The following is a 27,290-nucleotide window of genomic DNA, read 5'->3' on the forward strand; positions in this document are numbered from 1 at the left end:
TCAGTCTATTCTCCAACAAGTCATAAAGTGTGTATTTAAAATGGAATCAATAAATATACGACTGTATCTGAAAACAGTAAAGGCAATTCTTGCTGAAGAATTGAGAGATTAATAAATCCTCCAAAGTGGGAAGTAGATATGCAGAGCTAGCAGTAAACCAAGGTTGCAACCACTGACAAAAGCTTTTCCTGTATACATATACACCAAAGTCTAAGAGCTCACAGGAAATATTTGTTGCAGAAGGCAAGTGTGTAATGAAGACAGCTAGCCTTTCAGGAGGGCCAACACAGTGAAAGAGTGATAAAAACCCCAACAAATGAAGCATGTATGAATAGAATATGTGGTGTGAATTGAATACTCAGAAGAAAATTTAAAGAAATATGTTTCATATAGTCAGAGATAAAGAAGTAAATCTCATCCATAAAACAAGATAATAGATAACAACAGGCATATCAATGTATATGTAGTATATAATTGTTGAAATAATATTCAACAAATAGACAATGAAAATGTTTGACTTTAAGATTAAAATTAAGTGAAATGAAATCACAAAACAAAAAGTCATCTAGACTAGAATGCAGGATTTATGAAGACAGGGGTTTTTGTTTCATGTGATCACAGCTGTACCACCAGTGCTGAATGTAGGTGATTTGTTAAGTGAAATAAGGAAGGAACCCCCACCCAGCTTCTTCCATCCTTTTTGTCAGAGAAGGATCTTCAACTGTGCCCTTCTTGTATCTCCATTCTTTCCTTCTGCACTTTCTCTTCCCTGTTCACTGATAAACAAATTTAACTAACGAACTAACTAATGCTTCTTTCAGCTTGAATGCCTCCCCATAATTGCTTCTGGAATTTCATTCATGGAAATGCAAGCTTCATCTGTTGCTTCAGTTTTTGGTTCCATTTATCCACAACTCTCTGCAGTCTCTTCCTTCCAGTCAATCATTTTTTTCAGTCCTCTTATTTACTGACATTTTTGCAGCTTTTCGCTGTGCTGATTGTTCTTGTTTTAATTTGCTGTCTCTGGATCTTGTGTCGTTTCTCTTCACCTCTAACTGCAGGTCATTTCTTTCTTCTTTTGGTGACTGGCTTCTGCTTCTCTGACTACCCCTTAAATTTCCAAGATGTCACCTTCAATTCTTTTACCTTTCACTCTAAAAGCTCTATTCAGGTGATCTCAACAAATCCTTAGCTTCAGTCACTAACAACAATACACAATTCTTAAATTTATGTTCCCTGCCTGAAGCCTTTTCCTGAATCCTGGTATTATATTTCTCACCAGTGTGCCATCCAGTTGAAGAAGAAGAATGTGATACAGACAACACAAGCTGTGATTATGGCCATTGCAGGAAGAAAACAGTTATGGGTTACTCCACTTATTAGCTATGTGATTTTCAAACATTATGTGAGCTCTCTTCTCATCAAAGGAAGAATAATAATACCTATTTGACTTGGCTTTTGATTAGATTAAAATTCAGTGTAGCATTTAGAACAAAGTCTAGAACTGAGTCATCAATTGGTGTCTGTTGTTATTATTACTATTATGTAACTTTTTTAGCACATAAGCAAGGACTTGAGATCATATGAAGTTTCAGGAAAGGCTTCCTGGAGGAGGTTATCTGTGTGCTGAATTTTAAAGAATGAAGAGGAGATGAAATCAGTTGAAGGAGGGTAGGAAGGACATTTCAGGCTCTGGAAACAACTTACATAAAACAAAAGATGGAATCATATGCTATGTAGGATAAAATAAAGTAGGTAGATATTTCTAAAGTAGAAATTTTAAGGCATAAAATGATCAGAGATAAAACTAGAAATTACATAAAGACTAGGTCGTGGAGAGTCTTGAATGCCATACTAAGAAGTGTGGTCGTTTAAAAAGTTGATTTTTAAACATGAAAGTGAAAGTGTCAGTGACTCAGTCATGTCCAATTCTTTGCGACCCCGTGGCTGTAGCTCACCAGGCTCCTCTGTCCATGGACTCCTCCAAGCAATAATACTGGAGTGGGTAGCCATTTCCTTCACCAGGGGATCTTCCCAACCCAGGAATCAAACTCAGATCTCCTGCATTGCAGGCAGATTCTCTTTTCTCCTCATTCTAGATGGAGTCACTTTAGCAGCACATGGTAAAATGCCATTAAGACAAAAACATTTAAAAATCAAAAAGTAAGACATACTTTATGAGAAAACCTGCAAGGACTGTGTTCATAAGTATGGCATCTCCTAGGAACTCCCCTAAAATAATGGGAAGTTTTGAAGGATGATGGAGGTGCCACACCAGTTACCTGGGGCAAAGTCTGATACTGATGATAACCATTTCTGTGGATGGATCAAATGCAGGTTACCCTGTTAACTCTAATGTGTCCAAATGTAATAAGTGTAATTATAGAACTATAAGTACAATGGGGACAAAAAGAAAGGATTCAATTAGAGAGGGAGAAACAGAACATCAAGTAGGTGTGGAATTCTAAATTGTACATAATGAACATCAATTGTGGTTAAAACACAGTGAGAAATACAGAGAGGTGGTATAAAATGAAGCTTAAGCACAGCTTGGGAGTCACTGAGAAAGGCATTTACTGTCTTGCCAACAATTTTTAGTTTTCTTCCATATGGGTAACAGAAATTGGTATTTTATCATATTTATTGGTTTCTGAATGTGTTTTATTTATTGTTATGGAATAATGGAATGAAAGAAATGAAATTACTATGGAGATATATAAAATTAAATGCTGGACATTGTATTTGAATTCATATCTACATTTTCTGATTATATGTATTAGGTAGCAGATTTAAATCTCCTTCACTTCAGGAAATAGGAGAAAGAGAATACCAATCAGATGAGAACTGAGGTCTTAACATTAAAATGTGTTTTATAATATATTCATTACATTTGTAACTGACCCATATAATAGGTTGACTGTGTTTATTGCAGTTATTAATTCGGAATGTCTACAACATTAGGGTGAAGTAAGATGTCAGAACCATTTAGTGAAGTCTATATTCTGATTAAGAATATGTATGCTGAGTTCTGCATTCATTCAAAGTAATCACAAGTAATAATAATCCATCTTATGTTTATACATCATATTTAATCATGAGAGAGTCCAGAGCTTTTGGTAAACTAAAATTATTTCAGTGTTCAACCATAACAATAATCGTACTGAGTGAAATAGCATAATACACACTACAGGAACCTGAAAAAATCTTACATATGCATGTGTTCAAAATATATGTCTTAAAATAAATACTGTGATTTCAAACTAATGATCTTGTTTATATACAGAATAAAATCTTAGAATCATAGCATCTTAATAAAGCAAGAAGAGACCTTGGTGATCACCTTTTCCAACATTTCATTTTACAGATGAGGAAACTAATTTCTACTATTTTGATTTCTTGCTAGTTCCTACTAAATTGCCGAATTATCTTCATGCCATTGCTTGTAAAATAATATATTATTCACTAAAGTGATATGAGATGTAGGTATTACTGAATTTGTATTACTACCATCAGCACCACTAGCACCCAGTTCAGAAATTCAGATCTTAAAAGCTCCAAGTATAAACTACTCAAGATGGTGCCAAGTTCATTGCCAAGAGGAACCTCTAAACGAGAGGCAGAAATGGGTTAAGGACTGATGGGAGTAGTGTAAAATTGGAGTCCCTTCCCATCTGTGTCCTCCCTCCCTAAATCTGTGCTTGCTGTTCATTATTCCAGAGAAGGAGTTGATGACAAACTCTTTGTCATCCTTTGGAGGGTTCAGAGGCCCTCCAAAAGACATAATGCCACATAGGTTATTCCAGCATTTGAACTGGGAATAATTTTTAACACCTGATTTCATCCACCAACTCTGCCATGTTAAGAGCAGGTTCTGAAATTGGAAGAACTGTCCAACTACACTGGGTAACTTTAGGCAGCTTCTTCCCCCTGCTTCCTGCCTTACTTTTTTCAGTAAAAATGTTGATTTGAAGTCATTCTATGAGCCTCTAGCTACATTTGAGGTTTTATCTTCTCTTCCTCAATTTTTATTTTATTTTTTTTTTTTTTGCACATTTAGATCCTTCCTATTCTGAAGATCCCAACTCAATTCCTGTTATGTACTGACCACCCCAGCCAGCACTGATGGATCTAATCTTTCTATAATCTCAGGGTATTTTTTCTCTATCTTACTTTATTTTATGTGATCATAATCTGTTGCTTATCTGTGTCCTGGGAATGTTTTTGTCTGTTTAAATTAAGTTATAAACTCCTAAAGGACAAAAACCTGTTTGTCTTTCATATTTCTCCAATGCCTACCAGCATCCAAAGACATCCCTGGCCCTCAATAAATACATTTTGATACTAAACCATGAATTTTATTTACACTGCTTAGCTAAAGGCTCTCTATATAGAGATATGTTCCTAAGAATCAATATTCCAATATTTTAGACTGGTATAAATATGTCTATCTGGAGAAGGCAATGGCAACCCACTCCAGTACTCTTGCCTGGAAAATCCCATGGGCAGATGAGCCTGGTGGGCTGCAGTCCATGGGATCTCGAAGTGTCGGACATGACTGAGCGACTTCACTTTCCCTTTTCACTTTCATGTATTGGAGAAGGAAATGGCAACCCACTCCAGTGTTCTTGCCTGGAGAATCCCAGGGATGGTGGAGCCTGGTGGGCTGCCAGCTATGGAGTCACACAGAGTCGGACACGACTGAAGCGACTTAGCAGCAGCAGCAGCAAACATGTCTATCAGTGGTCATTTTGATTAAAATCATTTTCAATTATTATTAATAATTTTCTATTTACTGTACAGAGTTAAAATCATAGACTCACAGTGCTTGAAACTCCTAGAAAGGAGCTTCCTTGAAAGTAGATTGAAAGAAAACTTTTTTCTTTAAAAAACAATCAACAAATATTTCATGAATGAAGAACCATTTTATTAATTATTCCCATGAGCCTGCAGAAAGGCAGTGGAGTGAAAAGTCATGAACACAGGCTTTGCATTTAGATGGACAAGAGAGGAGGTTGCAGTTCTTTTATTTCTCATCTTTGGGAATGTTACCTTGCTGAATATATGTCCTTATGTATAAAATGGGAAGCATAATATGTCTCTCATTGAGTTTAAGAAACTTAAATGAAATGAAGAATGAAACTACTTAGTTTAGAGTATCTCAAGTGTCTGTTGAGCCAAAATTCAGATTGACACAGTAAGGAAAGGAGACGGTGAGAGGAGTTGAGAGAGTAGCACGAAATATATACGTAACCATGTGTAAATTAGATACCTAATGGGAAGTGGCTGTATAACACAGGGAGCTCAGCTCCATGCTCTGTGATGACCTAGAGGGGTAGGATGAGGGGGTGGGAAGGAGGTTCAAGAGGGAGGGGATATATACTTGTGTATACTTGTGGCTGATTCACATTGCGGTATGGCAGAAACCAACAGAGCACTATAAAACAATTATCCTCCAATTAAAAATAAATTTTAAAAACTCAGATTGAATTTCTAGCTCTGCATGCTTAACATGGGAGTTGGTAACACCTCTACATCAGCAAAGTCTACATAGAACACAAATGCACTGATATCTCTTATTTATATTGATGTCCATGGAGAAAGAGAACTTGGGAAGAGAAAGGTTTCTTTAGTGCCTCAATGGGAGATGAGAAGAGGGGAAAAGGAATCCAGCAGGCTGTCTGTTTAGAGAGAGAGAGAAAGAGTGTGTGTGTGTGTGTGTGTGTGTGTGTACGCACATGAATGCTCTGTCTTGTCTGGTTCTTTGCGACACCCCCCCACAGACTGTAACCTGCCAGGCTCCTCTGTCCATGGGATTTCCCAGGCAAGAATACTGGAGTGGGTTGCCATTTCCTTCTCCAGGGGATCTTCCCAGCTCAGAAACAGAACCCAGGTCACTTACGTCTCTGGCATTGCTAAGTGGATTCTTTACCACTGGGCTATCTGGGAAGATGGTTACCATGGTGGTGATAAGGAGACAATCATCACAGTGGTAGTCTCCACATACAGTCACTGACCATCCTTCCTTTCCTGGATGCACTTGGTGTGCCTTACATTTAAGAAGTGGAGTCTCTTTCCCCATCTTTTGGGACTCTCTCCAAGTTCCCCCTAGAACTTGGAAAGGCCCTAGTACAGGAACCACTCAAAAAATATTAGTTCCCTTCCTCGGCACCTGTTGGTACAGTCCATGTCTGTTACTACGCTTGTTTCTAGCAGTAGGGCCATGTGCTCTGGGTTATTAATAATAATAAGTAAGATGTGTTGAGCACTTTAACATTTTTCCAAGTACTTTGACATAGTTATAGAATTTATTTCTACACAGTGATAGAGACATAATTTTAACCTCTCAGTAGAAAAGGAAGACTCAGACAGATTATACCCCTTGTGTATGGGCTTTCTAAGGGCCAGAGGGACCTGGCTAAGAGTGCAACATCCTTGTCCAACAGGTCAGGGGTACCAGCTAGGGTGTGAACCAAGACACAATCATATTTTCATGGGGCCTAAGCTGAAACTAGGGAGTTTCTAAGGTGAAGAGTGAGATAAATAAGCCATAGATTCAAGGTTCTGAGAGGGAGGGGCAGAACTGTGTACCATGCTGAGTGCTTACAGCAGATCAGTGGTCCCCAACATTTTTGGCACCGGGGGCCAGTTTTGTGGAAAATAATTTTTCCATGGATCAGGGATGGGGGCATGGTTTGGGGATGATTAGAGCACATTACATTTACTGTGCATTTTATTTCTATTATTATTACATGAGGTCCACCTCAGACCATCAGGAATTAGATCCCAGAGCTTGGGGATCCCTGGAGTAGATGTAGGACTTCTTTATTAACAGGGCTTCCCCTTTAAATGCTCCCAAAAAGTGTTTTGAAGAACAAAATATATGGCTGCTTAAGGAAGTCTGGAAGGGTCTAGCACAGTGCCTGGAACTCAGGAGGCCCTCTAACATGTTGTTCAGTTGCTAAGTCATGTCCAACTCTTTTTTTTTTTTCTTTGAGACCCCCATGGACTGCAGCATGCCAGCCTTCCCTGTCCTCTGGAGTTTTCTCAAACTCATGTCCATTGAGTCGGTAATGCCATCCAAACATCTCATCCCCTGCTGCCCTCTTCTCCTCCTGCCCTCAGTCTTTCCCAGCATCAAGGTCTTTTCCAATGAGCTGGCTCTTCAAGTCAAGTGGCCAAAGTATTGGAGCTTCAGCTTGTACAGTCTTCCAAATCCTCATGATTTGTGCTTATCTCAGTTCATGGCATCCTGAACTGGCCTTGCTTCTGGATCCCAGGCTGCCACTTGCTAACTGTGATCATGGTTAACTCCTCTGATCTTAGCCTCCTCCCTGGTCAAGTGAGATCAGGCCATCTCATATGGAGAGAGTGAATAAGACAACATATAAAGCACTGAGCCTCTTGCCTGGTGAGAGAAGGTCCTCCTACATCTTAGCTCCCATAATTCCTTCAGTGGCAGCAGGAAAGACTCTGAATCCCCCTTAATCATGCTACACTATTAATAATGGAAAACTTTTAAGTAGGAAATGGATTATTTTTTCCCTCTAATATCCATACAGCCCTAAATACTCTGAGCCTCTTGGAATACAGACTCTAGAATGACCTTTTTTCAGCAATACATTTTACACATCACATCTGAACTTGGGAAAGTTACTTACTTCTTTAAGCCACAGTTTCCTCATCTTTAAAATGGGTATAATAATAGCATATCCTTCTCAGAGCTGTTGTCAGTATTCAATGTGTAGTTAGGAATGTAAATGTAAAGCATTCAGCACAGAACTCATCATGTAGTAAGAGCTTAATAATGTTAGCTAATGTTATGATTATTTAGGCCTCTGTTTACCACCCTACATAAACTTTAGTCATGGATAAGATGGTAAAGAATCTGCCTGCAGTGCAGGAGACCCAGGTTTGAGCACTGGGTAGAAAGATCCCTTGGAGAAGGGAATGGCAACCCACTCCAGTATTCTTGCCTGGAGAATTCCATGAACAGAGGAGCCTGGCAGGATACAGTCCACAGGGTCCCAAAGAGTTGGACATGACTGAGTGACTAACACTTCCACTTATCACTTTACTGCCTTATAGATTGAGCATTACAATATCTATTTTTAAAGGTGTTTTGATAATTAAAATAAAGATTTATGTGTAGGTGAATAATTGGTACATGGAAAGAACACAGCCAATGCTGCTTTATTCCTTCTTTATATGCTGCTGCTGCTGCTGCTGCTAAGTTGCTTCAGTCGTGTCCGACTCTTAGCGACCCCACAGACGGCAGCCCACCAGGCTCCCCCGTCCCTGGGATTCTCCAGGCAAGAACACTGGAGTGGGTTGCCATTTCCTCCCCCGATGCATGAAAGTGAAAAGTGAAAGTGAAGTCGCTCAGTCGTGTCTGACTCTTAGCGACCCCATAGACTGCAGCCTACCAGGCTCCTCCATCCATGGGATTCTCTGGCAAGAGTACTGGAGTGGGTTGCCGTTGCCTTCTCCATCCTTCTTTATATAGATCATTGCATATTAAGATAGAGACTGAAACAAATGCTAGCCTTTAAGATTCATAAGTACTTGCTATTCATTCCAAAACTGATTAGTAGGAGGCATTCGAGTTGTAAGAATTGGTAGTTATTTAAACATGTTTGTCAGTGGACAGGGTAGAGAAATTGAAGAAGGAAAGACTGGCAGTACAAGAAGAGCACATTCTTGATACCAAGAGATTCAAAGATGTGGATCTCTGGTTGTTTTTTGGCCACAAGATGTAGATGATTTTAGGAAGAGTAAGTCAATTTAATTTGTAAGACCTTATCTTCAACTGCCTGAGCACCAAAGGATTGATGCCTTCAAACTCAGGTGCTGGAGAAGACTCCAGAGAGTCCCTTGGACAGCAAAGAGATCAAATCAGTCAATCTTAAGGGAAATCAACCCTGAATACTCATTGGAAGGACTGATGCTGAAGCTGAAACTCCAGTATTTTGGTCATCTGATGCGAACAGCTGTCTCACTGGAAAAATCCCTGATGCTGGGAAAGACTGAGAAGCAGAAGGAGAAGAGGGCATCAGAGGATGAGATGGCTGGATGGCATCACCGCTGCAATGGACATGAATTTGGGCAAACTTTGGGAGATGGGGAGGGACAGAGTAGCCTGGTGTGCTGCAGTCTATGGGGGTCTCAAAAAGTTGGACACAACCAGGTAACTGAACAACAACATCATCTTCAACTGCAAAAAGAAACTGAAAGTTAAAAACTGCCAATAAATATGAAATAGTACTTAAGGTGACATTGACAAAGTAACTCTCATAGGCTCCAGTGTCCTAGCCATACACGTGTGAGTGTACACCTGCAAAGCAATTCAAACCACTCCAAAGGAGATGGTGGCAATGTTACCTCAACCCCTTACATCTTTGAGAACAAAGGAATCATTAAATGTTGTTTCCTATAGTCCCTCACTATATATATACATATGCTAAGCCATCCAATAAATTCTGGTGCGAGTTCAGAGATTGATGAAAATAACATTAAAATTGACTTCAGTGTTTTCAGCTTGTTTTTCTGCCAAATAAGCAATACAAGACCTGTATGAGAGGATGACAGAAATCACTGAGAAGACATACCTCCTGGTTCTTTCCAGAAGCCGGATGGTCACCCTTGTGGATTCGGGAGCTGGGCCCTCATCATTAGACTGTAACAAAGGCTTGCCAATATTCAAGGTTCTAACTTTATCACATACTCAAGCTCTTGCTTTTGTGTTCTTATAGTATCATCAAGGTTGCAAACAGACTTGGCCATGCACAGCCTGCCAAAAAAATGTCATCATCCACTTTGTAGTACAGCGGTTTATAGAAGACTTTGATCATCAGCTTGTAATAATTTTTGAATAGTTACTCACCTGTATATAAAGAATTGCAGAATAAGTATTATTCTTGTTGTGCATCTTCTGCATAGAAAGTACCCAAGAGTAAAATATTGGCATTTAAAATTAAAGGAATAAAAGATGCATAAGTTGTTTAATGTATAGATAAAAGGAGAATTCAAAATTTTCTTCACAAGGAATTCATTTTCTAAGAAACAACTTCAATTAAAAATATCTGATAAATAAAAACACAGAGAATTTTAAAACATTTTGACAAAAGAGTTAATAATTTAAGAACATTTTTTATTCTTTTCCTTTGAAAGAATGTAAAAATGTAAATGTCATTTACTTAAATGTGGTAATGTAGCCCTATAGAATTGTTTTTAAGTAGAAAAAGATTCCTAAAGTTATTTTATTAGACCAGTCTAGAGACTGAATACAACAAAGAAAAACAAAATTGAAAGTATTGTGGAATGAAATTGGGTGGATGATTGACAGATAAATTTATAATCAGATACCCTAATGCTAATGAAGAATTCGGGGGGGGGGGAAGATACATGTACAACCTTAGGAATTTTGTAACTTGCCTGGAAATTTAGGGAAATACTGAAAATGCTAAGCCTTAAACCAAGAGATAACAGTTTGGACAAACTTGAAACAATTCAAATTAAGAATATTTCCTTTGAAAGAAGTATCTGTGAATCTGACATCTTGATGGGTGGTAAAGTTGCGCAAAAGTAGTCACGGATTCCCATTCAAGCCATTCAAACTCCCTAGTAAACAGATCAAGCAGATATCTCACCCTTGTTTCACTCTATGACCTAAGGGAAGCTTGAAGTCTATGAACACTTGCTCTCATCTGTTCTTGGAAATGGGGAAAGAGAATTGGAAGGGACTTTGGCTCTCTCTTTCTGCTGCTATGACTTTTATTACTGTCCCTGATTGTGTTACATGGAACAAGTATTCTATTATATCAGAAAAGAGGCTGGAGCAACAAGTGAGCACTTGAAATGGTAGTGGATAAATATCTACCAGCATATTTGTCATGCACCTGGGTCCTGGTGGCTGAGACACTAAAGAATCTGCCTGCAACACAGGAGACCCAAGTTCAATCCCTGGGTTGGGGAAGATCTCCTGGAGAAGGGAATGGCCACTCACTCCAGTATTCTTGCCTGGAGAATTCCATGGATAGAGGAGTCTGGCGGGCTATAGGTTATGGAATCTCAAAGAGTTGGACACGACCGAGGGACTAAGACTTTCACTTTTTTCCGGGTCTACTAAGATTAAGGGATTTCCATGAGACAGTCCTGGCTCCCAGAAATGCTTAATTACTTACAAGTGCTTCCTTTAGCCACATGAGTGTGAATCACCATCATCAGCATAGATAGTCAATAATCAAAAAATTGTTCCAAAAATATTTACCTGTTTATTAACTCTTGCATCAAGAATCTGAGTTTCTACTATAATTTCATTTACTGTGGTTAAAAAATTAAAACAAGACATATCGAATATTTATTTATTGGGAGACTATCTGTTAGAACTAAACCACTTTAGCATTAAGTTTTAAGAATGCGCAGAAGACAAAAGATTAAAACAAGAGAACTTTAAAAAAAATTTCTCTTAATTTTGTCTCCCTTCTTTATTCTGTATACATATAATAGCTCCTGAAGACAGAAGAAGCAGTGCCTTTGTTGTATAAACAAAATCTTAGTCTTAGATTGACATCAAAATAGCCAAGACAATTGCTCCAAATGTCTTGACTGAATCACTTTGCTGTACATCTGAAACTGACGGAACACTGTAAATTAATTATACTTGAGTAAAAGGTTGTTTGAAAAAAGCAGCCCTGAACATGGTTTCTATGTATTAATACTATTTCCCATAAAAATGATGAGAGATTCTTGGAGAAATAGTTGATTTCAGGTCTGGGAAAGAAAAGATACAAGGTGAATCTGGAACATCTTATATCAAAAAGGGAAAAAGAAGTCTGTTCTGTACTTCTGTGTCTGTTTTATCAAACTTCTGGGAATGTGTCAAAGAGAGGCAGGAACCTACTTAAAGAGATCCCACTAACCATAGATTAAACAACTGCAGTAGGCTAAAACATATCAAATATTTTCAAAGCCCATGAACTTATAATTAACAACAACAACAACAAAAACCCAAAACACTCACTGATCACCACTAGAGGTTGCTGGGATACCAACTTATTAGCCTAAACAGTGTTTTTTTTAAAAGAACTGGAGTAGGAGGAAGAATTAAACATGTATACCAAATTTCCTATATGAACTGTATTTTATGGTAAATAAAGAGATGAAAGAAAAATTTTCTATAATGAAGAATTTTAGATAATGAAAACAAAAGATATGCTATAATTAAAAACACCATTTTGCAACTTCTAATGAAATAATGTATCAAGTCAGTAATAATCAATGACTGTTAAGACTCTTACCAGAAAAGCCATAGAGGACATTTCAAATGGAGGGACCAGGCTGCCAATATCCAACCTAATTTCAACAGTACTGCAAGCAGGACAGCTAGACATTATATGTTTCCCAAAGTGATATGAAGGAAATATATAACATCAATTATGACATTTTCTTGTCCCCTAAAATAACATAAACCCAATATTCCCCTAAAGAAGGATATGGCAACCCACTCTAATATTCTTGCCTGGAGAATCCCATGCACAGAGGAGCCTGGGAGGCCACAGTCCATGGGGTCACAAGAGTTGGACATGACTTAGAGACTAAACGACAATGATACAGGGAAAATGACCCAGACACTCTGACAAATCAGTAACATGAAAAAATGGAGATAGGAGGACATATGATTGGCTAAAAGAGACATCACAACATCAAACAGAGGCAAACCTTAAGTATATCCTAGTTTGGACAAAGTAATTGTAAAAAAAGATCTTTGAAAAATATGGACATGAACTGAACATTTAGTTCAGTTCAATTCAGTCACTCAGTCATGTCTGACTCAGACATGTCTGCATGTCTGACTCTTTACCCCATGGACTGCAGCACGCCAGGCTTCCCTGTCTCCTGGAGCTTACTCAAACTCATGTCCATTAAATTGGTGATGCCATCCAACCATCTCATCCTCTGTCATTTCCTTCTTCTGCCTTCAGTCTTTCCGGGATCAGGGTCTTTTCCAATGAGTCAGTTCTTCACAACAGGTGGCCAAAGTATTGGAGCTTCAGCTTCAGCTTCAGCATCAGTCCTTCCAATGAATATTCAGGACTGATCTCCTTTAGGAAGGACTGGTTGGATCTCCTTGCAGTCCAAGGGACTCTCAAGAGTCTTCTCCAACACCACAGTTCAAAAGCATCAATTCTTCAGCACTCAGCTTTATTTATAGTCCAACGCTCACATCCATACACGACTACTGGAAAAACCACAGCCTTGACTAGATGGACCTTTGTTGGCAAAGTTATGTCTCTGCTTTTAGTATGCTGTCTACGTTGGTCATAGCTTTTCTTCCAAGGAGCAAGCGTCTTTTAATTTCATGGCTGTAGTCACCATCTGCAGTGATTTTGGAGCCCAAAAAATAAAGTCTGTCACTGTTTCCATTGTTTCCCCATCTATTTGCCATGAAGTGATGGGACCGGATGCCATGATCTTAGTTTTCTGAATGTTGAGTTTTAAGTCAACTTTTTCACTCTCCTGTTTCACTTTCATTGAGAGGCTCTTTAGTTCTTCTTTGCTTTCTGCCATAAGGGTGGTGTCATCTGAGTATCTGAGGTTATTGATTCAGTCCTTCCAATGAATATTCAGGGCTGATTTTTTTTAGAATTGACTGGTCTGATCTCCTTTCAGTCCAAGGGATTCTCAAGAGTCTTCTCCAACACCATGGTTTGAAAACGTCAATTCTTCAGTGCTAGGCTTTTCTATTGTCCAACTCTCACATCCATACATGACTATTGGAAACAACATAGCTTTGACTAGACAGACCTTTGTCGGCAAAGTAATGTCTCTGCTTTTTTTTATGCTGTCTAGGTTTGTCATAGCTTTTCTTCCAAGGAGTAAGCATCTTTTAATTTTAATGGCTGCAATCACTGTCTACAGTGATTTTGGAGCCCAAGAAAATAAAGTCTGTCACTGTTTCCATTGTTTCCCCATCTATTTGCCATGAAGTGATGGGAGCAGATGCCATAATCTTAGTTTTCTGAATGTTGAGTTTTAAACTAGTCTTTTCACTCTCCTCTTTCAATTTCATCAACAGGTTCTTTAATTGCTCTTCACTTTCTACCATAAGCATGATGTCATCTGCATATCTGAGGTTATTGATATTTCTCTCTGAAATCTTGATTCCAGCTTGTGCTTCATCCAGCCCAGTATTTCCCATGATGTACTCTGCATATAAGTTAAATAAGTAGAGTGACAATATACATCTTTGACATAGTCCTTTCACAAATTGGAACCAGTCCATTGTTCCATGTCCAGTTCTAACTGTTGCTTCTTGACCTGAATGCAGGTTTCTTAGGAGGAAGGTAAGGTGGTCTAGTATTCCCATCTCTTTAACAGTTTTCCACAGTTCATTGTGATCCACACAGTCAAAAGCTTCAGTGTAGCCCATGAAGCAAAAGTAGATGTTTTTAAACATAAGTTTAAAATAAAATAAATAATAGTGGGGGCATGGAACTGCTTCAGAGACCATGCCTTCCTCATATGGATTCTTTTTTCATTTTAATTTTTACAGACTCCAAAGTTGACATATCTGGGAGTTTGGACTTTCCTTCAGTCAGTGTCTTTTCCAAAACTTTCTGGTTCTCATATTTCATAATCATCTTACCTGATACCTAGCTAATCTCAGAGTATACTAGTTTCTGAATACTGAGAGTCAAGATATGCCTATGGACTGTCTATATACTTACTATCCAATGGCTTTTTAAGGAATGTTTGGGCTGTGGTTTCTTGACCTTCAGACAACCTGAATTTCCTCATCATGAGATGCCATCATCTTGATCCTGAAAGCAGGATCAGCTATGTACTTTGGGGGTCCTAGTGGAAAATGAAAATGTGATGCTCCTCATTAAAAAATTTATAAGACTTTCCAGACAGTGACGGCACAGCATTAAGCCAAGAGTGGGCTCCTCCTGAGTGTGAGGCATTGTGAGATGACACAGCTTGCACACCCACGATGCCGGTCTTCTCTGAGAGTAGCTGCAGAGTCTGGCTTGATGCGTCTGCAGAGCGTCAACAATACCCAGAACATTCATTTCTGCGTGGAACAGATCAGGGAGTAAATGAAGGGATGAAAGTCAACTCCTGATAAATATGTTAATTAATGAATGAAAACATTAGCAAAATACTTGTTTCTGACATCTATATATGTATACTAGCAACAAATCTAAGAATTTTAAAAAGTTATTTTCAAAGTTGATCTTTACATATTTATACAATTTATACAAGCTGGACATATTTCAGTCAGTGATTCCATGTATCTGGCCAGAGGTTCATATCTAGCAAATGTAAATACACTGCTCGCTGTCATTTGAAATATTTATCTACTAGGCTTCAAGCCACTGACTTCTCGTCCCTTCTAGCCATTCTGTTAGTGTTCACTAATCTTGGCTTATTTAATTTCCTAACCCAACAAATGAGTGTGATCAGTGACCCCAGCTTCTGATCAATGTGGCCCCGTCATGCTGTGAACTCACACTCAACACAGAAGCAGCATCTTGGCCCTTGAGGACAAGAGAGAGAAAGATAGTAACAGGGAAGGTGGGCAGCGGGGTGGGAATATTTCACTTCCCTAAACAGGATGCAATAATTGCAAATACAAATAGAAAATAGTTCTTGCCCTCAAGGAGCTTTCCTCTGTAGAGATGAACAGAGATATAAAAAAATTATTGCCAAAGTGGATATATCGCTCCAGTGTACCTGCCCTACTGCCTTCCTCTTGTTCTGTTTTTTTAAAAAAATTTATTCATTTTTATTTTTGGTTGTGCCCAGTCTTCGCTGATGTGTGAGTTTTTCTCTAGCTGCAGTGAGTAGAGGCTACTGTACCATTGCGGTGCACGGGGTTCCCTTTGTGGAGGCTTCTTTTGTTGCAGAGCATGGGCTCAAGGCTGCAGGGGCTTCAGTAGCTGTGGCACACCGGCTTAGTTGCTCCATGGGACGTGGAATCTTCCTGAACCAGGGATTGATCCCCTGAATTGGCAGGTGGATCCTTATCCATTGTACCATCGGGGAAGTCCCCCTTGTTACTCCGCATACTTTGCACTGTTACCTTGCCCTCTACCCCATACTCACTCCTTTATCATGACCAGTTTCAAACAAGGATTCTGAATTTTGTGAAAGTAAAACAGACGCCCTTCTTACAGATTTGTTAAGAGAGCCCTATTCTTTTTTTTTTTTTTCATTTATTTTTATTAGTTGGAGGCTAATTACTTTACAATATTGTAGTGGTTTTTGCCATACATTGACATGAATCAGCCATGAATTTACATGTGTTCCCAATCCTGAACCCCCCTCCCGCTTCCTTCTCCATCCCATCCTCTGGGTCATTCCAGTGCACCAGCCCCGAGCACTTGTCTCATGCATCCAACCTGGACTGGTGGTCTGTTTCACATTTGTTAATATACATGTTCTCTCAGATCATCCCACCCTCACCTTCTCCCATAGAGTCCAAAAGTCTGTTCTATACATCTGTATCTCTTTTTCTGTCTTGCATATAGGGTATTGTTACCATCTTTCTAAATTCCATATATATGCGTTAGTATACTGTATTGGTCTTTATCTTTCTGGCTTACTTCACTCTGTATAATGGGCTCCAGTTTCATCCATCTCATTAGAACTGATTCAAATGAATTCTTTTTAACGGCTGAGTAATATTCCATGGTGTATATGTACCACAGCTTCCTTATCCATTCATCTGTTGATGGGCATCTAGGTTGCTTCCATGTCCTGGCTATTATAAACAGTGCTGCAATGAATATTGGGGTGCATGTGTCTATTTCAGATCTGGTTTCCTCAGTGTGTATGCCCAGGAGTGGGATTGCTGGGTCATATGGCAGTTCTATTTTCAGTTTTTTAAGGTATCTCCACACTGTTCTCCATAGTGGCTGTACCAGTTTGCATTCCCACCAACAGTATAAGAGGCTTCCCTTTTCTCCACACCCTCTCCAGCATTTACTGCTTGTAGACTTTTGGATAGCAGCCATTCTGACTGGCATGTAATGGTACCTCATTGAGGTTTTGATGAGTGATTTTGATAATGAGTGATAATGAGAAATTATCATTTCTCTGATAATGAGTGATGTTGAGCATCTTTTCATTTGTTTGTTAGCCATCTGTATGTCTTCTTTGGAGAAATGTCTGTTTAGTTCTTTGGCCCATTTTTTGATTGGGTCATTTATTTTTCTGGAATTGAGCTGCAGGAGTTACTTGTATATTTTTGAGATTAATCCTTTGTCTGTTGCTTCATTTGCTATTATTTTCTCCTATTCTGAAGGCTGTCTTTTCACCTTGCTTATAGTTTCCTTTGTTGTGCAAAAGCTTTTAAGTTTCATTAGGTCCCATTTGTTTATTTTTGCTTTTATTTCCAATATTCTGGGAGGTGGGTCATAGATGATCCTGCTGTGATTTATATTGGAGAGTGTTTTGCCTATGTAAGAGAGCCCTATTCTGATCACTGCTGAAGATGCAAAATCCAGACAAACCAGCAGAAGTTCTTCTGGCAAGAAAATGGGTATTGAAGGCTCAACCAGACTTTCTCGTGGACGAAAATGGCAGAGTTTTGTCACCTTCTGTGGAAACAGACAGAGACCTGATGCTGTCCCTGCATTTCTGCCAACTTTTCTGCCTCCTTAGATAGAGAAGTTCTCTGAAAGCTCTGACCCACCATAATATGTCAGAATGTCTAGCACCAGGCTGTTGTGGCAACAGCGTCTTGATAGACACTAGATAAAACAGAGGAGTTGCTTGTGAAACTCACAACGCTTTGGAAGGAAAGCTCTGCAAAACTGACAGTTTCTGGGAAGTCAAGGTTTCCACCTGAGAGCAACATTCACTGACGTGTTCAAAACACAACACAAGGTCTGACTCTGAGAACTGCTTCTGCAATTCTTTTCATTGTCATATTAAACAATTTCCTTCCTGCCATTTTCCACCAATAATTTTTCATTAGTTTTTTCTCTTGTATAGCCACTGTCTCTTTCTAGCTACTAAACAGATTTCTTAAAAGAACCAGTAACAGAGATAAGTAGAAGGACAAAGATTTTTAAATGGTGGCCTACAGGACCTTGATAATATCCTTCATGCTGTGCTGTGCTATGCTTGGTCACGTAGTCATGTCCGGCTCTTTGAGACCCCATGGGCTGGCTCCTCTGTCCATGGGTATTCTCCGGGCAGTAGTTGGCAGCAGTTGGAGTGGGTGGCCATTCCCTCCTCCAGGGGATCTTCCCAGCCCAGGGGTTGAACTCAGGTCTTCTTCATTGCCAGCAGATTTTTTATCATCTGAGCCACCAGGGAAGCCTGAGAATACTGGAGTGGGTAGCCTATCCCGTGCCAGGGGTCCTCCCAACCCAGGAGTCGAATCAGGGTCTCCTGTCCTGCAGGTGGATTCTTTACCACCTGAGCTACCAGGGAAGCCCAATATACTTCATAGCTAAGAGCAATTCCCAGTGGAAAATAGAGGCAGTATATTTGGAATTAAGAGGCGATGCTCTATTTACTTGTTTTGTATAGTAATAGTCTTAGTTGTCAAATTTGATTACTAAAAAATATACACCTATTATAGAAGTGAATTGAAATAAAAATTGGTACAATTAAAAAGTAAAAAAATAAAATGGCGGCCTAAATCTTGAATGCCATTCTGTTACCTCCTTCTCAGTTGAGTTCAGTTCAGTTGCTAAGTTGTATCTGACTGTTTGTGACCCCACGGACTGCAGCACGCCAGGCTTCCCTGTCCTTCACGATTTCCCTGAATTTGCTCAAACTCATGTCCATTGAGTCAAAGACGCCATCAAATAATTTCATCCTCTGTTGCCCGCTTCTCCTCTTCCTTTTTCAGCATCAGGGTCTTTTCCAATGAGCCTGCTCTTTGCACCAGGTAGCCAAAGCTTCTTCTAATTATAAGTTGACCTATTTCGGAGGAATGTCCTTGTGAAGAAAACCATTCATTTTCCCCAAGTAGAGAGTGTCCCTGCCTTCTGTGTAACAGTGTCACCAGGTGCCCAATAACCTAACTGGATAAAATCACAGGAAGTTCAGTTACCTAAGTGCTGATTTCCCTTGCACTCTGTCCATATCAAAGGCAGAAAGGGAGAATACAAAAATGGAGGCAAAGAGAAACACCATGTTTAAGCAGAGGCCAGGAATTTGAATAATCTCTGTTTTGACTAAATCCACCTAATTTCACATAATCAGATTGAAACAACCATCTGAATTAAGATAAAAACCAAAGAGATATTTGTTCCTCTTTGGTTCCATACTTAGCGGTAAAGTAGAGACATCATAATTATCTGGCAAATTGGCTCCCTCTATACTAGCAAATTGAACCATTCAGGGTTAGGACGGCTTCTGAATTATCTGGATGGCTTACCCACACTAATCATGAATATTTATGAAATCTGAACCTCACTTTGGGCTCTGTAAACACAGCCTGAATTATTCAGATTGTTTGTCTATACTGTAATAAATGGAGAATTCTCCTTGTACCTTATTTTTACTATTAAAAGAACGGGTGCTATAATCTTTTGGGTATAAGGACAAAATAAGACAAAGGTATTTACCTCCCCTTATGTTAGCACCCCATTAGCCATGTTAGTATCTGCAAAATGATCTGTTTATGTTAAACATATATTTCGTGTTTGACGACTCAATAGTGCTTAACCTATGACTATGCTTCAAATTAGTTAAGCCTTTAAAACATATCAGTGATGGTGTAATTCAGTCAGAGAGCCTGGCAGGGGATTAATTGGAAAAATGTGTGATACAGTGGCATCTTCAGTGTCTGCCATAGAATAAGAAGGGATTGGCGCTGAACTGCTCCAAAGCCCCATGGGTTGAGCAGTGGTCAGCAGCTAAATGGTCCCACTGGCAGAGACCCCAAAAATAGGCTTCCACTGAACACTTTCAAAACTAGGCTTAATCACACATGATTCCATAATTCAAGCAGCAAGACAGTAAGACTAAATGGTCGGTGTTATTTTATTCCGAAGCCTGTTTATGTTTGTGTGTGTATCATACATGGTTTTGCACACTTCTGCAAACAGCTGGATTGAAGTTCATATGGTGTGAACTGTCTCACTTCAGGTTTTACTAGATCATGAGGCTAATTGTTTGGTGCATGCTCTGGCACTCAGTTGTATTAGACTCTTCTGAGACACTATGGACCGTGGGATTCTTCCAGCAAGAATACTGGAGTGGGTTGCCATTTCCTCCTTCAGGGGATCTTCCCGACCCAGGTATCAAACTCATGTTTCCTATGGTTCCTACATTGACTGGCGGTTTCTTTACCACTGAGTCACCTGGGAAGCCTGAGATTACTTGTTTAGAGGGTATAAATACACAGGATGCCCACTTCTTGAGCAGCTTGTAGACTATATTGTATCAATAGTTTAAGATTAAGAGAGGAGAGTTGGGCTGCCCTGGTGGCTCAGTGTTAAAGAATCCACCTGTCAACACGGGAGACATGGTTTCAATCCCTGAGTCAGGAAGATCCCCTGGAGAAGGAGATGGAAAGCCACTCCAGTATTCTTGCCTGGAGAATCGAATGGACAGAGGAGTCCATTCAAAAGAGTCAGACACAACTTAGCAACTAACACAACAACAACAAAGAGAGGGGTGTAGTAAGCAGATTCTTTGGGATCTTTACAGTAACACTATACAGAAACCATGAGACTTGGGTTTTAAATAAACAGAGAATACAGCCACGTCTATTCAAAAGAGATATATATTCAAAAGCTATGTGCTTCTATGCCTTTTGCCTTGCTATACGTGGTGTTGTTTAGTTATGGTATTGTGTTATAATCATTTATATTATTTCTATTTAATAGGGATTAAAAGAATAAAAGCTTATTTTATGCGGTTTCCTGCAGACCTTCAATGCATAGCTATCCCTGTGTGGTATTTCCCTGTTTGTCAGCCATACAGCATCTAGGCTGGAAAGGCAGCTCCTCCTTAGCTGGGGAAGCAAGGGGTCCCACAGGTCACTTGGTGATATGATTTACAGGCAGAATCTGGGGGAGATATAACCGTACCCTTTTTTTTCTTTTCAAGTTTTTAGCTATACAGGTTGCTATGTGTGGGCTTTTTCGAGTTTTGGAACATGGGCTTCTCTAGTTGCAGTTCATGAGCCTACCTGCTCCACAGCATTTGGGGTCTTAGTTCCCAGATCAGGGATCGAACCCACATCCCCTGCATTGGAAGGGGGATTTTTAACCACTGGACCATCAGGGAGGTCCCTAACTGCACTCTTATAAATGTACCCCCTTAAATGCTAATTTAGCACCAGACCATCACAGTAAAATAAGGAAAACTCGTCAGAAAAGCGACAAATACTCTGAAAATATGGGAAAATGCACTCAGGTTATTAGGAATTGGAAATACACTGTCAAAGATATTCATCCCCCTCCCTCAACACTGTTAAAATGTTCAATAGAGTAAACACACACACACATACACACATATGATAGTAATCTATCTTCCTCTTGATTTCATTCTAGGATAAATTGGTACCTTTACTGAACTGCCTAGATCCCAAGGCAGTGCACACCATCAAATCTATATCATGGGGAATTCAATGGAGGTTCAAGCAAGTGCCCAGTCAACACTTGTTGAAGGAGCTGCTCTGCCCTGGAAGAGAGCTCATTAGACTTGTAAGGGGCCCATTCCACCAATGGTGGATGAGTCAAACCTCTTTTTGTTTCCTCACTGTCTTAGCTCAGTCTGCCATCACAAAACACTAGTGAAAATGAAAATGTTAGTCGCTCAGTCGTGTCCTGCTCTTTGTGACACCATGGGCTGTAGCCCACCAGGCTCCTTTGTCCATGGGATTCTCCAAGCAAGAAGACTGGAGTGGGTTGCCATTTCCTTCTCCAGGGGATCTTCCCAACCCGGGGATCGAACCTGGGTCTCCCACATGGCAGGCAGATTCTTTACTGTCTGAGCCACCATTAATCACCAGAAATTAATTTTTCACAGTTCTGGAGGCTGGAATCCCAAGATCAGGGTGCTGTTAGGGTCAGGTCTGCTGTGGGAACTCTTCCTGTTTTATAGATATCTGCCTATTCTGTGTCTTCACATGGTCAAGAAAGAGCAAGACTGCAGAGGTCACATTTGAGTAACAAAGGGCAAAAGGGAACATAGCCAGGAAGTCTTCATCTAAGGTTCAAGGTTCATATACTATCAAGATCAAAGAAACTGGAATCATCTGAATTGTTAAGTCATTGTCAAAGACCTGACGACAAAATTCCAACAGGTCTGGTCTGGAGATCTCGGGAAAGCTTTCTTATCAGAGGTTGTCCGTTCATTTCAGAGAACGCTTTACTTTCAGGTCACCAGATGATGTTCAAAGTTCCCCATAACTTCCATATTCTTAACTGCCTTTTCTCAGGTGGCACTAGTGGTAAAGAACCCGTCTGCCAATGCAGAAGATGAAGGTCCAATTCCCAGGTTGGGATGATCCCCTGGAGAAGAGCATGGCAACCTACTCCAGTATTCTTGCCTGGGGAATCCCAAGGACAGAGGGACCTGGTAGGCTACAGTCCATAAGGTTGCAAAGAGTCCAATATGACTGAGTTACTTAACACAGAGCACACACATTTAGTTAGCATGCACATCAAGAAGGACCAGGGTTTTCAAACATAAAATAGGCCTTGGACCCTGTAAGGGAGGTTGCCCTCAAAATATTTGGATAACTGAAATCCCATTTCTGAGGTTTTTCTCTAGAGTAAGAGAATAATTTTTAAATAGCCTAAACAACTCAAACAGCCTGTAGATCTAATACTAGCCAGTTCTAAGAGAAGAGTCTGGTCACTGAGGAGCCAGGCTGAAAACTGCTCAGTAGAGTTCCAACAGAATAGCCCCTATCCCCAAGGTAAGCCAGCCAAACACTGAACCAGCAGAGTTCAATGACATAGCTCGATCCCTAAAGGAAAGGGCCAAAGGCATGCACAGTTCCCCTGAACAGTCTGATTTCAAAATCAGGTCAAGCCAGAACAAGTTCTTAACCAGAAAGGATGATTCCAAAATTAGATTCCAAATAAAGCCCAGAGAGCTTCAAGATGCAAGGAGCAGAGAAGTTCATCCAGGAGAAATGCAGACCTTTCAACTCCAGGACAGGATGAGGAAAGCAGTGAGTGTCAATGGGCTTAATGTGGGGACTGCACCTATTTGCTTACCGGCCTTGGAATTGTTGAGAGTCCTCTCTAGATTCCTACACATGCCACCAAAATGTTGACCTAAAACAAATAGACTGCCAGTTATTGTTCCAGAAAAAATGGGTTTATTTGGGATCAGCAAAGAACTTCAATTTGGGGTCTGCAAGCATAAGCAAACCACATGCAAGTCCCCTGCAGAAATGGAGAGAACTACTTTTTAGAGGAGAAAAGGCAGGTGTGAGGGCTATAAAATGGAAAAGTCCATGCCTTTGCATTGGCTGAGCTGTGACAGTCTCTCGTTGACTGAGATCTTGTCAGGAAAGATTAAGTCTTTATTTTCCTTGGACTCTGCTATCTTTGTAAAGCATGACAGGTCCTCTGGTCTCCTGACACTATTTAATTGAGATTTCCCTTTATTAATTGCTTACATCTTTATCAACTGAGAAAAGCACTTCATCAGGTACTCTTCAAAACTTTCTTACTGAGAGATTTTATCATGAATGGATGTCTAATTATATCAAGTAGTTTTCTGTCTCTGTTGAGATGATTATGTTTAATTTTCTCCTATAGTCTACTGGTAAGACAATGTTTCCAATAGGTCCTTGAATAACCAAGCTGAGAAAGCTACTACACAGATACAGGAAATATAGCAAACCATTATGTTCTAAGAAAGCTGGAGAAATCCAGAGAAAAGAGTCTGAGTTTGAATTCAGGTAGAACTGTAAGGCTATAAATTTTACTCCAAGAATTACTCATCAAAAGTTTTTTCTCTCCATAGAGAGAAATAAGATCTCCAGAAACTTAAAAGAACATCATGGCCCAGGGACTGAGTTTCCTGAAAGTCTTCAGGCTAGACCCTTCGCACACAGGCATGAGAGAAGTGGTGAGCTCTCTCTGATGATCAGTCTGTAACCAAAAAGAATTTCCAGCTGGATAGTAAAAAATAAATACTTGAAAATCACAAAGACAGACTCTATCACTGAAGACCCTCAGTTACATATTTTTCTATTGCCAATACATTTTCTACTATCCTTTTAAATATAGAAATAAGTCTATACCTTGGTTTGTTACATTAAGAAACTTTAAACATTTTGGCAAAAAAAAAAGCCTTTCAGTTATGTAAGTCTCAGGGAAACAGAATAGCTTCTCTTTATGAAGGAACTTCAAACTCATAACTCACTTCCTGCTTCAGATTGATAAAAGATGTATTTATTTTATTGCATGTTAAGTTGTAACCACTCCTCTTTCCCCCCCCTTTTTTAAAATCAGATGCAATTTCTTATGAGTTGTTTGTGTAGATATTTCAACTCGTGACCTTAAGACCATGAGACAATTTTAAATAAATTTGAATAGCTCTTTAAAAAGTTATTTTAACCAAATCTTTAAAAATTTTAAGTTTAAAAAATCACAATAAACTTTTAACATACACATATTTCTCTGGGGGTGTGGGAGGGGGGGCATCCCTAGTGGCTCAGATGGTAAAGAATCTACCTGCAATGCGGGAGACCAGAGTTTGATCTTTAGGTTGGGAAGAAACCTGAAGAAGAGAATGGCAACCCACTCCAGTATTTTTGTTTGGAGAATTCCATGGATAGAGGAGTCTGGCAGGCTACAGTCCACTGGGTCACAAAGAGCCAGACATGACTGAACAACTAAGACTCACTATTCTACTGGATTTTAAATTGTGGAGTAACTTAATGGAAGAGTAAACACTGTTTATTTAAAATGTGGCCTCGAAAATTGTAAGCCATTTTTATGATTCTCTTTAAAGGCAGCTTTCTATTTTTCAGTTCTTTTTGGTGAGTGGAGACTATAAATATACTTGAAAATAGATGATTGGTTCAGGCATAGATTACACAGATCACCAAATCTGGATACAAAGTATTTATGAGTCATATAGGAAAATTCACCACATCTTAAATAACCCCTTCAGAGGAATCTTTTGGTTTTGAGCTTGCTGGCTAGGCTTGAGGAGGGGCAGGAGTGGCCCCTCAGGGCATGCAAGATACAGACAGTTCTAGAAAAGATGTGCTCCCATACTCAATGTATCGGAGACTGGGGCAAAGATTTCCTCATCATTACAGGCCTTCAGCTCTCCTCACAGACTTCCTGCAGAGACCACGAACACACTTCTGACAAATTCTCAACAGTTTATTTGTCAGATATTTTATTCAAATTGCTTCTTTCTCCTTGCAGAGTACGCAAAAGAACAGTCATATCACGCCCCCCTGTACCTTCCAACTGCTATTTCAAGGGATAATGAGCAAATTTAGATCTTCATTACAATGTTAGTTTGTATAGCAGCCCCTAGTTATTTTCTCTACCTTGCTATTGTAATCACCAAAACAAGAAGACTGACTCTGGATAAAAGTAGTTATTTGGGGCCAGCGTTGCAAAAATATTCATCTGCTGAAATGGTAGGGACTGTTTACCACTGTTCCGTAGGGAGAAGGCTGAACACTTGTTATGTCTCCCACCATACTGAGCAGCGATGATTATCCGTGCTCAGGTGGCATCTAAATGAAGAGTATTTTTAAGTAAGTGTTTTTCTCCTTCAATGTTTTCAAACTGACAACAATTACCTCATTTTTTTTTTCCTTTTTGGAGTTGGAATCTCAGTTTCAAATATAACCTTCCTAGGACCTTGTATGGAGAAAGAAATGGTAACCCACTCCAGTACTCTTGCCTGGAAAATCCCATGGACGGAGGAGCCTGGTAGGCTACAGTCCACGGGGTCACGAAGAATCCAATACGACTGAGTGACTTCACTTTCATTTTTCACTTTCATGCATTAGAGAAGGAAATGGCAACCCACTCTAGTGTTCTTGCCTGGAGAATCCCAGGGACTGGGGAGCCTGGTGGGCTGTCATCCTTGGGGTGGCACAGAGTCAGACACAACTGAAGTGACTTAGCAGCAGCAGGACCTTGTATAAATCTTATTGATAAGGTACATAGTAAATATTTAAGATATGATCTAACCAAAGTACTAAGGCAAGTGACCTGGCATAATTAAGGCTTAATTTGACTCATAAGAAATACTGGTTCTAAGGAACAGCATAGTGATTATAGTTAATAATATGATAGTGTAGACTTGAAAGTTGCTAAGAGAGTAGATCTTAAGCATCCTCAACACACGCATCAAAACACACACACAAGTTGACTATGTGAGGTGTTGGGTGTGTTAATTATCATGATCGTGATAATCATTCCACAATGTATAGTTATATCAAATCGTCACTTTAAATGAATACAATTGTATTTGTCTATCATTCCTCAATAATGTTAAAAGACAGAAACGCTATTATCTGTAGAAAGAGTGAAAGCACCTGAGATAAGAGCAATCACATTAACATTCTTAATCTGTATACCTGGCACTTTATAGTTTACAGAGCAGTTGCAAACCATGCAATCTTAAAAAAATTCCTTTTATCAGATCAGGGAAAAGTATATATTTCTTAAAAATGAAGTATAATTCTAAAACTCAAAGGGAGAACTGGGTATTATGGGGGACGGAATTCCACCAGAATCAATTTCCTGTTTAATGTTGCCCTTTCACAAGATAACTGGCCCTTTCTTCCTTTTCCTCTGTTTGACCTTAAATGGAAGTGTTCTTGGTTTCTTCCTTGGGCTTCTTCTCTTCATAATATGTTCACATTCGGTTTCTTTATGCTCCCGACAGCCAAATCTATATGCCCAGCTTAAACATTCCTCAATCACATCAATATTTACTAAGTGCAATAGTTACTAAGAGCTAACTCTGGATATGAAAACTAGAATGATCACTCATTCAAAAAATTCTAGACAAAAATACCCTGACATAAAGAAAGACCTGAGGAGTCTAACTGCTGGGGCCTTCTGATGACCAAAAGGAGGAACTTAAAAAAAAAAGACCACAACTAGATCTTGAGGATGTTAGAATGACAAGCATGAAGATAGACACCTACATCTTTCAGAGAGATAAGAAATTACTGCCAGGGGAGTAAAAACAAAATCAACATGGAATTCTCTGTCAATAACACTCAACTATGGAAGGAAAAAGAGCAGTGTCTTTAAATTTCTAAGGGCAGGTGCTCCCAAACCTAGGCAAAACAATGGCCCCTAAAGATGTTC

Source organism: Cervus canadensis, chromosome 9, assembly GCF_019320065.1.
Source record: "Cervus canadensis isolate Bull #8, Minnesota chromosome 9, ASM1932006v1, whole genome shotgun sequence".
NCBI lineage: Eukaryota > Metazoa > Chordata > Mammalia > Artiodactyla > Cervidae > Cervus > Cervus canadensis.